Here is a 12246-nt window from a genome sequence, read left to right on the forward strand (position 1 = left end):
CCCTGACCTCTACTCCACTGACCTTTACCACCCTGACCTCTACTCCACTGACCTTTACCACCCTGACCTCTACTCCACTGACCTTTACCACCCTGACCTCTACTCCACTGACCTCTACCATCCTGACATCTACCACCCTGATCTTCACCACCCTGACCTTCGCCACCCTGACCTCTACCACCCTGACCTTCGCCACCCTGACCTCTACCACCCTGACCTTCACCACCCTGACCTCTACCCCACTGACCTTTACCACCCTGACCTCTACCTCAGTGACATCTACCACCCTGACCTCTACTCCACTGACCTTTACCACCCTGACCTCTACCTCAGTGACATCTACCACCCTGACCTCTACTCCACTGACCTTTACCACCCTGACCTCTACCTCAGTGACCATCACCCTAGTGATGAGTACCACAGAGGCCACTACCACTAATCCAAAGCTAACATGGAATGTGGTCAGAAGTTGGATGGATGTTTGGAAAGCAATGTGGCGGGTGGACAGTTGGGTCTGTTGAACACTCCCTGCTCCCACCAGCTCTTCGGTATTCAATCCATGATGTCCGCACTGCACACAGGACACATTAAAACACGAACCCTGTAAGGAGGAGGAATTCCACATCCCAGCAATGCAACAAACTGTGCCAGCTTTGATAAACATCACCACGATCATTTGAAGGGAATGAAAATGTGTAACGTGAATATCTTTGTGGAGATGCAACTGTTTTGAAATTCATCCATAGTGTTTTGGACCCACTCCTGCAACGTCCTGCCAAATTCCTTTATATTTAATGCCTAGAATATTGTATTTCCAGCACTTGGTCTTTGGCCAAAATATGTTCGGCCCAAATCACTGGCAACTAAATGTGATTAACAATGGGTTTTCTTGTTAGGGAAATTGCAAAGAAATTGTAAACACAAAGAATGATCTTCGAATAATGATCTTCAGAGAATGACCTTATAGTTTGGCATTTCTACATGTTGAATATTTGGCTGGGTTTCTTTAGTTTATAAAGGAAACTCCACAGAGATTGGGTGGTGCTGATGATTAAATTCTGACTTTTCACCTCCTCTGAATTTGACCAAATGCAGCCCAGATTGACGGGACGCAACGTTTTCCATATCGGCTGGATGAACGGTTTCGGTGTGAGACAAGATTGGACTGGCTTGTTCCAGTCCATCATGGATGGGGATGTGATTTGGCGCCAAGTTGGTCATCTCAGACGGAAATGGCAGAGGGTGGCTAGTGCGGAACATGGGAAAATGGCACAGGAGGGGCAATGATGTGGCTCATTTGTTGGACTGAGATAGAACTTGGGTGGCACAATGGTTAGCACTGCTGCCTCACAATGCCAAGGACCTGAATTCAATTCCAGGCTTGGGTCACTGTCTGTGCGGAGTTTGCATATTCTCCTCATGTCTGTGCGGGTTTCCTCCGGGTGCTCCGATTTCCTCCCACAGTCCAAAGATGTGCATGTTAGGTTGATTGGCCATGATAATTTGACCCTAATGTTAGGCGGATTAGCAGGGTAAATGTGTTGAGTTGCAGGAACAGGGCCTGGGTGGGATTGTGGTCGGTGCAGACTCGATGGGTCGAATGGCCTCCTTCTCTACTGTAGGGATTTAAATTGCAATACCCAGGCTATAAAGGACCTGGGAAAACATGAGTGTCCAAGTCAGGAAAACACTCCATTCAAAGAAGGAATTTTGGACAAGATATAAGAAAAATACTACGGTTGCTGGAATCTGAAACTAAAACAGAAAATGCTGGAAAATCTCACAGGCCTGGCAGTACCTGTGGAGAGAGAATAGAGCCAACATTTCAAGTTTGGATGACCCTCAGATGAAGGGTCAGCCCAACTCAAAACATTGGATGAATTTTGCTCACCTTGGCGAAACAGAAATAGACAATTTGAATAAAAAGTCTTTCCGATGTCAGACTCGCTGCCACCATTGCCAGTGAGAATGGAGAACTTTGCACTCAGCCAAATCTCCATTCACTGCAGCAGGGTTGGAGAATCGCAGTGGTGGGCGAGATTGGAGAATTCCAGCTCCAAACGTTGCTCCTTAAGCTGGATATAAAAAGTGAACTAGAACTCTCTTGGTGTGATCTTACCAGCTGCTCACGCCACGCTCCCGTTGCAGCGATATTAGAGAGTTTGGTGGCCAGTCATATCTCCAATCACTGCAGCGGGACAGGAAAATCCCGCCAGTGTGAACAGTGATAAGATTCCAGTCCAATCCTCTTAAGAACAAGATTGTGGTGAAATTGAGTTTTCTAAATATGATTACACAGAGAAATAATTCAAAGATGAGAGGATTATTGTGGTTCCTGAGCTATATGGATCATGGTAAAAGCATAAACTCCATGCAGACTTTCTCAGAAGTCTAAGGAAATTTGGCATGTCAGCTACGGCTCTCACCAGATTTTACAGGTGCATCACAGAAAGCATTCTTTCTGGTTGTATCACAGCTTGGTATGGCTCCTGCTCTGCCCAAGACCGCAAGGAACGACTAAAGGGTTGTGAATGTAGCCCAATATATCATCAAACTGACCTCCCATCCATTTTGACTCTATCTACATTCCCACCACCTCGGCAAAGCAGCCAGCATAATAAAGGACCCTACGCCCCCCGGACATTCTCTCTTCCTCCTCCTTCCAGCGGGAAAAGATACAAAAGTATGAGGTCATGTACTAACCGACTCAAGAACAGCTTCTTCCCTGCTGCCTTCAGACTTTCGAACGGACCTACCTTGCATTAAGTTAATCTTTCTCTACATCCTAGCTGTGACTGTAACACTACATTCTGCACTCTCTCATTTCCTTCTCTATGAATGGCATGCTTTGCCTGTATAGTGCGCAGAAAACAATATTTTTCACTGTACTCTAATACGTGTGACAATAATAAATCAAATCAAAATCAGACAGTCACCCAAGGCTAGAACCTGGGTTCCTGATGCTGCAAAGCAGCAGTGCTAACCATTGTGCCACTGTGCCATCTATAAAATAGCAAAGTGATTGTCTTATACTGGTGGCCCCCTCGTGCTGATTTCCCACAGATGGAAACATCAATTTATCTTGTCAAATTCTTTTAGAATTTTTAAGACCTCGATCAGATCACTTCTCAGTTGTCCTTTTTCTAGAGAAAAGAACCCCAGCCTGTTGGATCATTCTGGAACTTTATAACATTAATAGAAATACCATCAGATTAGGAATTTACTTTCTGTGTTTTGAAATAGAACTCAAAGGGTGGGATTTTTCCGGCTACACTTGCTCCAAGGCCAGATAGTCCCACCCGAGGTCAACAGACATTTGCACGGTCCGTGTCCCACCCACTACGATTCCTGCGGTGTGTGGGATTCTGTCCATGGTTTCTGAAATTTTTTTTTGATTGATAAAAATGGGCAGTGATTTTCCCCCAAAATACTAAGGGCGGGATTCTCTGGCCGTGTGCACTCGAAGACCAGGCACTCCCGCTCAAGCTGAACAGAATTTTGAATGGTCCGCCAAATTTTCTGTCTAGCTCGCTATGATTCTCATGGCGGACGAGATGAGAGAATTTTGGCCTAAATGTCATAATGCAGAGAAAACAGCAATGATTCACGTTGGTCTATCAGGTGCGGGCCAGACCTCATGCTTAGTCATTTTTTGGGAGAGCGTTGAGTTGCATGCTGGTTTTGGGCACTGCCAAGTGGGCACTGCCCAGTCTTCCCCCAACACCCATGGGCTTCAATGGTCACTGAGCCCCCCAGCATAGCCATGACGTCTGCTCTCCGCTGATGGAAACAGATCGCAATTCTTGCCAGTCTCGCCCCACATTCAAAGTTCGGATTGTCCCAGGAGCTGGGAGAATCCAGCGTCGGACAGGATATGTGCATTTAAGTGCTACTTCAAACATGCTGATTGGCCTCGCGCCCTTCCTTGGCACGATCTTGTTTGCACCATTAGGAAGGAACCAGGAAGATCGCAAACCATTTGGCACGGAGCACGGAACTATTTTTAGGACCGTACGCTCTTTTCCAGGATCCACGCAATATGTGACGGAAGCTAGAAAATTGGCCCCATGATTTCCACTGGCAGAAGGGTCAGTAACTAGTGAACACTCTAGACACGATGGGCTGAGTGGCCTTTTTTAAATGGTTCTATGGTTCTCCTACACAGGCTTAAGATAATTAGAAAAAGAGCCAGAGAGAAAATATGATAAAATAAATTGTTCCAATCTGGAATGCACTGGAAATGTGAGGTAGGGTGAGATTATAAAGTCACTTTCCAAAGGGAATTGGATTAAAGACTTTGAAGCAGAACATATTGCAAAACCTTGGGGAAAGGGGAGGGACTGGTTGGATCACTCTTTCAAAGAGCTAGCACAAAGATGATGGGCTGAATGCCCTCCTTTTTTTGCTGTGAGATTCTATAAAAAATATTGTTGGTGTTTGGTTTTAATTTGGGATTTTGAAACTCCGCCCTTGTGAAAATTGCCATCTACATCAACGGCACATTGCCACTGATGGAGAAATCTGATTGTGAGGGGCTCTCAACTGAAAAGTATCATGGGGAAAATGGCAATTAGCAGTTGGCAGCAGAACAGGGTAACCTTTTCCAGATTAACTCTGATTTTCTAACAGGTTTGTTGATACTTCTATTCCTACAAGGCCATGCAGCGCACTATTATACTCATACATGAAATGGAGTTAGTCGAGAAAGTAATTACAGGTATAACTCTCACTTAAGTAACATAAGACTTTTTGAGATATGAAGGATATTATGTGCAGATGTGGTTCTAATAACAGGAATCCAAATCTCATTCATTCTGCCAAAACATGCTCTGATTTTAATATAGAAACCTTGTCAAAACCCACAAATCTAACACTGATATATTTCTGATTGTTACGTACAGTGACTTTTCTCTTTGCAGTACTGAAATCTAAAGCCTGTCATCTTCTACACTCGCTTTGCCAAGACTCATCCTCTATCCACTTGCTTCTCTCTCTACCTTTCCGACCTCTCAATTTCATAACTTTACCGCCCCTTATCTTGAACTGGTCTTTTCCGATTTTCAAGAACCTGCTTAGTGGACCTTGCCCTCACCTAGCGCTGCCAAGAAAATGGCACAAAGAATAGAAACATAGAAGATAGGAGCAGGGGGAGGCCATTCAGCCCATCGAGCCTGCTCCACCATTCATCACCATCAGGGCTGATTGTCCAAATCAATAACCTAATCCTACTTCCCCCCATAACCTTTGATCCCATTCACCTCAAGTGCCATATCCAGCCGCCTCTTAAATACATTCAAGTGTTGGCCTCAACTATTTCCTGTGATAATGAATTCCACAGGCTCACCGCTCTTTGGGTGAAGAAATATCTCCTCATCTCTGTCCTAAATGGCCTACCCCATACCTTCAGACTGTGACCCCTGGTTCTGGACTCCCCCACCACCACACCAACACTCACACACACACACACACACACACACACCGACACTCACACACCCTCCCTGCATCTACCCTGTCGAGTCCTTTTAGAATTTGATAAGTCTCTATGAGATCCCCCCTCATTCATCACTTTGATATGTGGGCAAGTGCTGCTGCCTTTTTAGAAACATAGGAATTTGGAGCAGAAGTTGGCAAATTCAGCTCTTTGAGTCTGCTCCGCATTCAATCAAATCATGGCTGATCTGTCTCTGGGTCTCAAATCCACCTCCCCACCTGTTCTCCTTATCCCTCTTTTTTTAATGAGAAATATATCCATCTCCTTGAAACCATTCAATGATTCAGACTCCACCGTGCTATGGGGCAGCGAGTTCCACAAGTTCACCACCCACTGCGAGAAGTAGTTTCTCTCCATCTCAGTGTTAAATCTACTGCGTCTCAACCTATACCTGAGACCTCTTGTTCCAGCTTACCCCACAAGGGGAAACATTTGGTCTACATTTACTCTATCAATCCCTTTTAAAATTTTATATACCTCAATCAGGTCACCTCTCCTTCTAAACTCCAGCGACTACAAGCCCCAACTGTTTAATCCCTCCTCATACGTCAATCCCATCAACCCCATTTTGTACACAGCAAGATCCAATAGACCACAATGAGCTGAATGACTTGTGAACAGTTAATCCATGTTCTATGCCAAACATGAACCTATGGGGAACGTCTATTCTATTTAACTTGTTTCCTTTCCCTGAACCTGAAAAGCAAATTTGACACCTTAAATAAGCTTTTTTGCAACTTCTTAAAACAATGTAACAGCAGCTGGTTTGAGAAGTTGTGCTGTCGGGGCAAGGGGGGTATGGAGGCTACTGACTGAAAGCCAATCCCACACTCACACACGCACATATACACACACATTCTCTCACACACACACGCACAGACATGTGCACACACACACACACATGCACGCACACAAACATGCGCACACATGTGCACAGATACACACACTGCCAAACAGCGATTATCTTCAACCAGGATTTCTCTAAGCTTAAAATAAGATTTTGTTTTCTCGAATACTGGATTCAGTCGAGGCTGATTGAGATTTCAAATGGATTGATACTGATGTGAAGGGTTGACCCAGAAAGGAGGTCAGTAATGGGTTTGCTCTGTACATATTCTGCCCATCAAGTCTGCACCAAGTTTCCATCCAGGCCCCATCCCCGTACCCCAACCAACGTAATTACTCTGCTAAACCCCCTAACCTAGCATCATGGGACACTATGAGGCAATTTAGCATGGCCAATCCATCTAATCTGCATATCTTTGGAATGGTGGTGAAAGTTCAAGGGGCTGAATGGCCTCCTCCTGTTCTTTCCTTTTGAGAAAAATCAGATAAAGGATGGAGCAAGAAGCAGGGATTAGAGTAACCAACTCCAGAACAAACGCAGCAGCTGAAAGGCCTGAACTGTGGGCTGGAGATACCTTCTTCAAGATTCTATGTTTTATAGAATCCCGACAATGCAGAAGGAGGCCATACGGCCCATCAAGCCTGCAGCAACAACTATCCCACCCAGGCCCTATCCCTGTAGCCCCATGGATTTACCCTGACACAAATGGTCAATTTAGCATGGCCAACCCAGCTAACCTGCACAACTTTCAGACTGTGGGAGGAAACAGGAGCACCCAGAGGAAACCCACGCAGATATGGGGAGAACGTGCAAACTCCACACCATCACCCGAGGCCAGAATGAATCCGGGTCCCTGGCATTGCGAGGCAGCAGTGCTAACCACTGTGCCACCATGCTGTGGGGTTATGATTTACCCTGCAAATGCCCCTGACACCGTGGGGCAATTTAGCACGGCCAATCCGCCTAACTCACACACAGCAGCCCGAGAGGGACTCACCCGATTGCGAGGTGTAAGAATATCAATCCACGTTGCAGTACTTAGCCACGCAGGGCAGGAGCAGCCCAGATTTGATCTTTGCGTCTGTTGAGTTATTGGAATTCAACCAGGGAAATTGTGAAATGTTCCAATTTCCTTTTTGCAAGGTGTTTGATTGCGAGGGCATCTGAAATGTGACCACTTCCCGGACAGAGGTGAACAGTGTAACAATCAAATTACTTCAGAGTTTCATACTTTGAATGTTTCTGTGAGTTTGACCCTTTGTCTGGGTCTGACTGGATTGAAGTGTCCTGTTGTAATGGAATGCTGGCAAAGGGTCACTCAACTGCAGTTGAAAGTGAAACTATCCAATGATTAGCTAATGAGAGACTGTTTGTTTAGTCACCTCCCTGGAAATAGTGTCTCATTATTAGACAGCCAATTCAGGGCTCTGATTGACTGAGCAACAAATCATTATTAGATAAAACTGTCCGGTTCTAATTTACAGAGGCAATTTATTTTGTGTCAATTCCAACCCCCCCCCCTCCTGCCTATAACACCACCTCCCACCCATGCCCTCCCCCCCCTCCCAAACCACCTCTCCTTATTCACAAAGGGAGAGGGATATGGGTGGCATTGTTAATCTAGTCAGGACGTAGAGAGGAGGGGGTGGTGGGGGGGGGTGGTTTGGTTTGGTTTCGATGCCGTGAAGTGTAGCTGACTGTGATCGGAGGCCAAAAGGAAGGGCGGCGCATCTTTCATGAATAAAGCAGCAATAACAAACTGTACCACTTATCTGCCGATAGTTGGCCATTAACGCTCAACACTGTGGGTGGCTAATGGTCATCTGGTAGAAATAACATTCTCCTCACAGCACGTTAGCCCTCGTGTGCACACAAGCCACACAACAAATAAACCTTATGTAGACAACTCGTTTGTATCAAAACAAACATTAATTTGTTCTCATGTTTCCAAGCAAAGGGTGGCTTTCTCCGGGATCGTTTCAGAGTACGCTGGTTCCTTCCCTCCCTTGGCAAGAGCCCACTGATACACATGAGCAGTGCAGCTACACCATCAATGCAGTCTTCTGTGCATTCAAAGGCTGGAATTCTCCGGCCGTTCACGCTGACGGGATTCTCCGGCAGCCCCCACCCCCCCTACCCCAAGCAGGATTCTCCAGTCTCCAGAGCAATTCCTGTGGGCATAGGGTGGCATCAGTGGGAATTCCCATTGATCGAGACAGGACCAAAGAATCCCGGCGCTAGCAAACAATGTACCACCTCACACCAGTGACAAACACACGGCTGGGATGCCGGAGGATCTCAGCCAGATTGCTTTAAATTCAAGACTTTGTGGGGACTGAGAAAGTTGTGACCTGAGTTTACTATATAACAACAATCTGCATTTACATGGTGCCCTTAATGGAGGAGGCCATTCCAAAAGGATTTTGCAGGGTAAAAGCCACTTACTGCGGATGCTGGAATCTGAAACCAAAAGAGAAAATGCTGGAAAATCTCAGCAGGTCTGGCAGCGTCTGTAAGGGGAGAAAAAAGCCTGACATTTCGAGTCAGACGACCCTTTGTCAAAGCTAAAAGGCACAGAAGGAGGGAGATATTTATACCGCAGATGAGTCATAGCCACGGAAACCAGGGGGAAAGACTGCTAATGGCTGCCCCCAGAGAGAATAAAGGGTGTGAATGGCCAAATGGCAGAGAAAGCTAAAATGAAGATATTGCGGGGCTGGGGGGGATGGATGGGATGGATGTAAAACTTAGAACAGCGGAAGCAAAGGGGGAGAAAAGACAAGGGGAGTAAAGTAGGGGGAAAGATTGGGAAGAAAAATGAAGAAAGAGAATAAAGAAATAAAAGATAGAGAACTGTAAAAAATTAAATAAAATTCTTAGCGGAAGCCTAACAAAATAAAAACATTGGGCATAATCTTCTGGCTCTTCACGCTGGCAATGGTTTACCCCCATCGCAGATTTTCCAACGGAGTGGGGTGGAATCAATGGGAAATCCCATTGATAGTGGCGGGACCAGGAGATCCCACCACTAGCCAATGGCATCCTCCTCTTGCTGTGGACAAAATGCCACAGGGAGGCCAAGCAGTTGGCAGGGTGCAAATGGAGATATTAGGACGTGTACTGGTTAAATAAAGAAAGCCTCTCATTAATATAACACATTTTATCAGCACCAGATATCCCAAAGTGCTTTACTGCCAATGAATAAAGTTGGAAGTGTCGTCACTGCAGGAAATACAGCAGCCAGTTTACCCACAGGAAATTCCCAATAGCAACTTGATAATGATCTGCGTGTTGTTGACAATTAAATATTGGTCAGGACACAAGGGAAAACTTCCCAGCCCTTCTTCAAAAATAATGTAACTGGACCATAGAATTTCTACAGTGCAGAAGGAGGCCATTCAGCCCATCGGGTCTGCACCGACCACAATCCCATCCAGGCCCTATCCCCATACCTATTTTCCCTAGCTAGTCCTCCTGACACGAAGGGACAATTTAGCATGGCCAATCCACTGAACCCACACATCTTTGGAGTGTGGGAGGAAATCGAAGCACCCAGAGGAAACACTTGCAGACATGGGGAGAACGTGCAAACTCCACACAGACAGTGACCCAAGCCTGGAATCGAACCCAGGTCCCTGACACTGTGAGGCAGCAGTGCCATCGACTGTGTCGTCCTGGATCGTTTACATTTACCTGACAGGGCAGACAAGTGGATTTGCCATCTCATCTGGAAGGCACCATTGACAGTGCGGCACTCCTTCAGTACTGCAGTGGAGAGTCAGCTTTGATCTGTGTCCTGGAATGGCCATTTTGCCTCTATTGCCTCCTCAATCAGAGGCGAGAGCATTCCCAACAATGTCATGCCCAGTGCCTTGGTTACCAAGACAGGCTATTATGTGTTTTTTATTTTAACCAAGGATTCTCTTAGAGGCTTGTGTGAGCACCCTTTGCTTTAAAAGTCACTTGTTCATTCTTACTGCGACTTCAGGATATACAAATTTATTTGTGAGGGATGGTCACAAACCCCAGAATTTGATCGACAAATTGAGCTCAATTCATTTATTTTATGTCCAATCAAGAGGCTTTAGACTCATTCCATTTGGTCAATAGTGTGGCACAGTGGTTAACACTGCTGCCTCACAGTGCCAGGGATCCGGGTTCGATTCCTGGCTTGGATCATTGTTTGTGTGGAATTTGCATGCTCTCCCCGTGTCTGCATGGGGTTTCCTCCGTGTGCTCCAGTTTCCTCTCACAGACCAAAGATACATGGGTTGTGTGGATTGGCCATGCTAAATTATTCCTTGCAGTTAGGAGGGATTAATAAGGTAAATGCATGAGGTTATGTGAATAGATAGAGCTTGGGTGGGCTTGTGGTTGTTGCAGACCTGATGGGCTGAATGGCCTGCCTTTGCACTGTAGGACTCTATGATTCTAATGATTCCCTGACTTTAGGTGGAGGCAGGAATCAGAGTGTGCGGGGCCTGATTCTGGTGGTGATATTCAGCTTCTTTGAGCTTGCCTCCCCCCACTGCTCCCAGCCTCCCCCCCAATGCTCCCTGCCCGGTGGTTTGGGGCTCGAGGAGAATTGTAATCGCCAGGTCCTTTTTGCTGTTTGGACATGGACGCTTCTTCCTGAAGCTGACAGAAACCAATGGGGGGGGCGTTTTCCAGTCCCGCCCACCACAGGAATCATAGCAGGCAGGGGATGGGCAAGTGGTGCAAAGGTCCACTGACCTCGGCAGAAATTTTCCAGTTTTGGGATGAGTGTGGCCGGAATATCCGGCCCCAAAGCTTTGCTGGGTTGGGGGGATTGTGGGGTGGGTGAGGGTGCGGGTACTGAGTGCCACCTGACAGAAGCTGAACATAAGAACATAAGAAATAGGAGCAGGAGTAGGCCATCTAGCCCTTCGAGCCTGCCCCGCCATTCAATAAGATCATGGCTGATCTGTCATGGCTCAGTTCCACATTCCCGCCCTCTCCCCATAACCCTTAATCCCCTCTCTTATCAAAAACCCATCAACCCACGTCTTAAAAATATTTAGCGAGGTAGCCTCCACCACTCCAACGGGCAGAGACTTCCAGAGATTCACCACCCTTTGAGTGAAGAAGTTCCTCCTCAACTCCGTTCTAAACCGCCTCCCCTTTATCTTGAGGCTGTGCCCCCTAGTCCTATTATCCTTTCTGAGCGGGAAGAGTCTCTCCACCTCTATCCTATCCATCCCATTCATCATCTTATACGTTTCAATGAGATCTCCCTCTGGTGGGGCGATGGGGCGGTGGGCAGTGTTATGGTGTAGATTGGCACAGTTTATGATGCGGATGGAGATGAAAAACTGGCATCAAGACAGGTCCAAGCTGTAGTTGTGCGGCTGGCAGTATTCCCGCTCCCTCAGTCCAATTGATTCATTTTATTTAATGCATGTGTATCACCATCAATAACCTTTTCAGTAGCACAATGTAGTTAGAAGTCTCACAGCACCAGGTTAACACCAGGATGGGACGGTGCAAATCACAAGCTTTCGGAGCGCTGCTCCTTGATCAGGTTAGTGTAGTTGTTAATCCCACCTTCAAGCTTAGTCAGCTGACACTCCTCAACAATGTGAGTCATTGTTTGTACTGCACGATGCCCGCAGCCTGGATGATCTCAGGATTCCCACGATGGGGACTCAATCCATCCAGAAATGGTTTAGAAGGTCCCACTGTCGCCGTGGGAGATCCAGTTCAGTGGGCGGGCATTGCAGCCTATGCTGAGGGACTGATTTCTGCTGGATGTTTTCTCCTGCTATACATCCTCAGCTGTTTCTTTGCTTACAAAAAACTGGCGATGAGTTGGCATTTTGTTTCAATGAGAACAAAGAAGATTTGAGGGAAGAAAATTGTATGTCCTTGTACTTCGAAGGCTGGGGAA

This window comes from Carcharhinus amblyrhynchos, chromosome 28 (assembly GCF_965287045.1).
Source record: "Carcharhinus amblyrhynchos chromosome 28, sCarAmb.v2.hapA, whole genome shotgun sequence".
NCBI classification, from domain to species: Eukaryota; Metazoa; Chordata; class Chondrichthyes; order Carcharhiniformes; family Carcharhinidae; genus Carcharhinus; species Carcharhinus amblyrhynchos.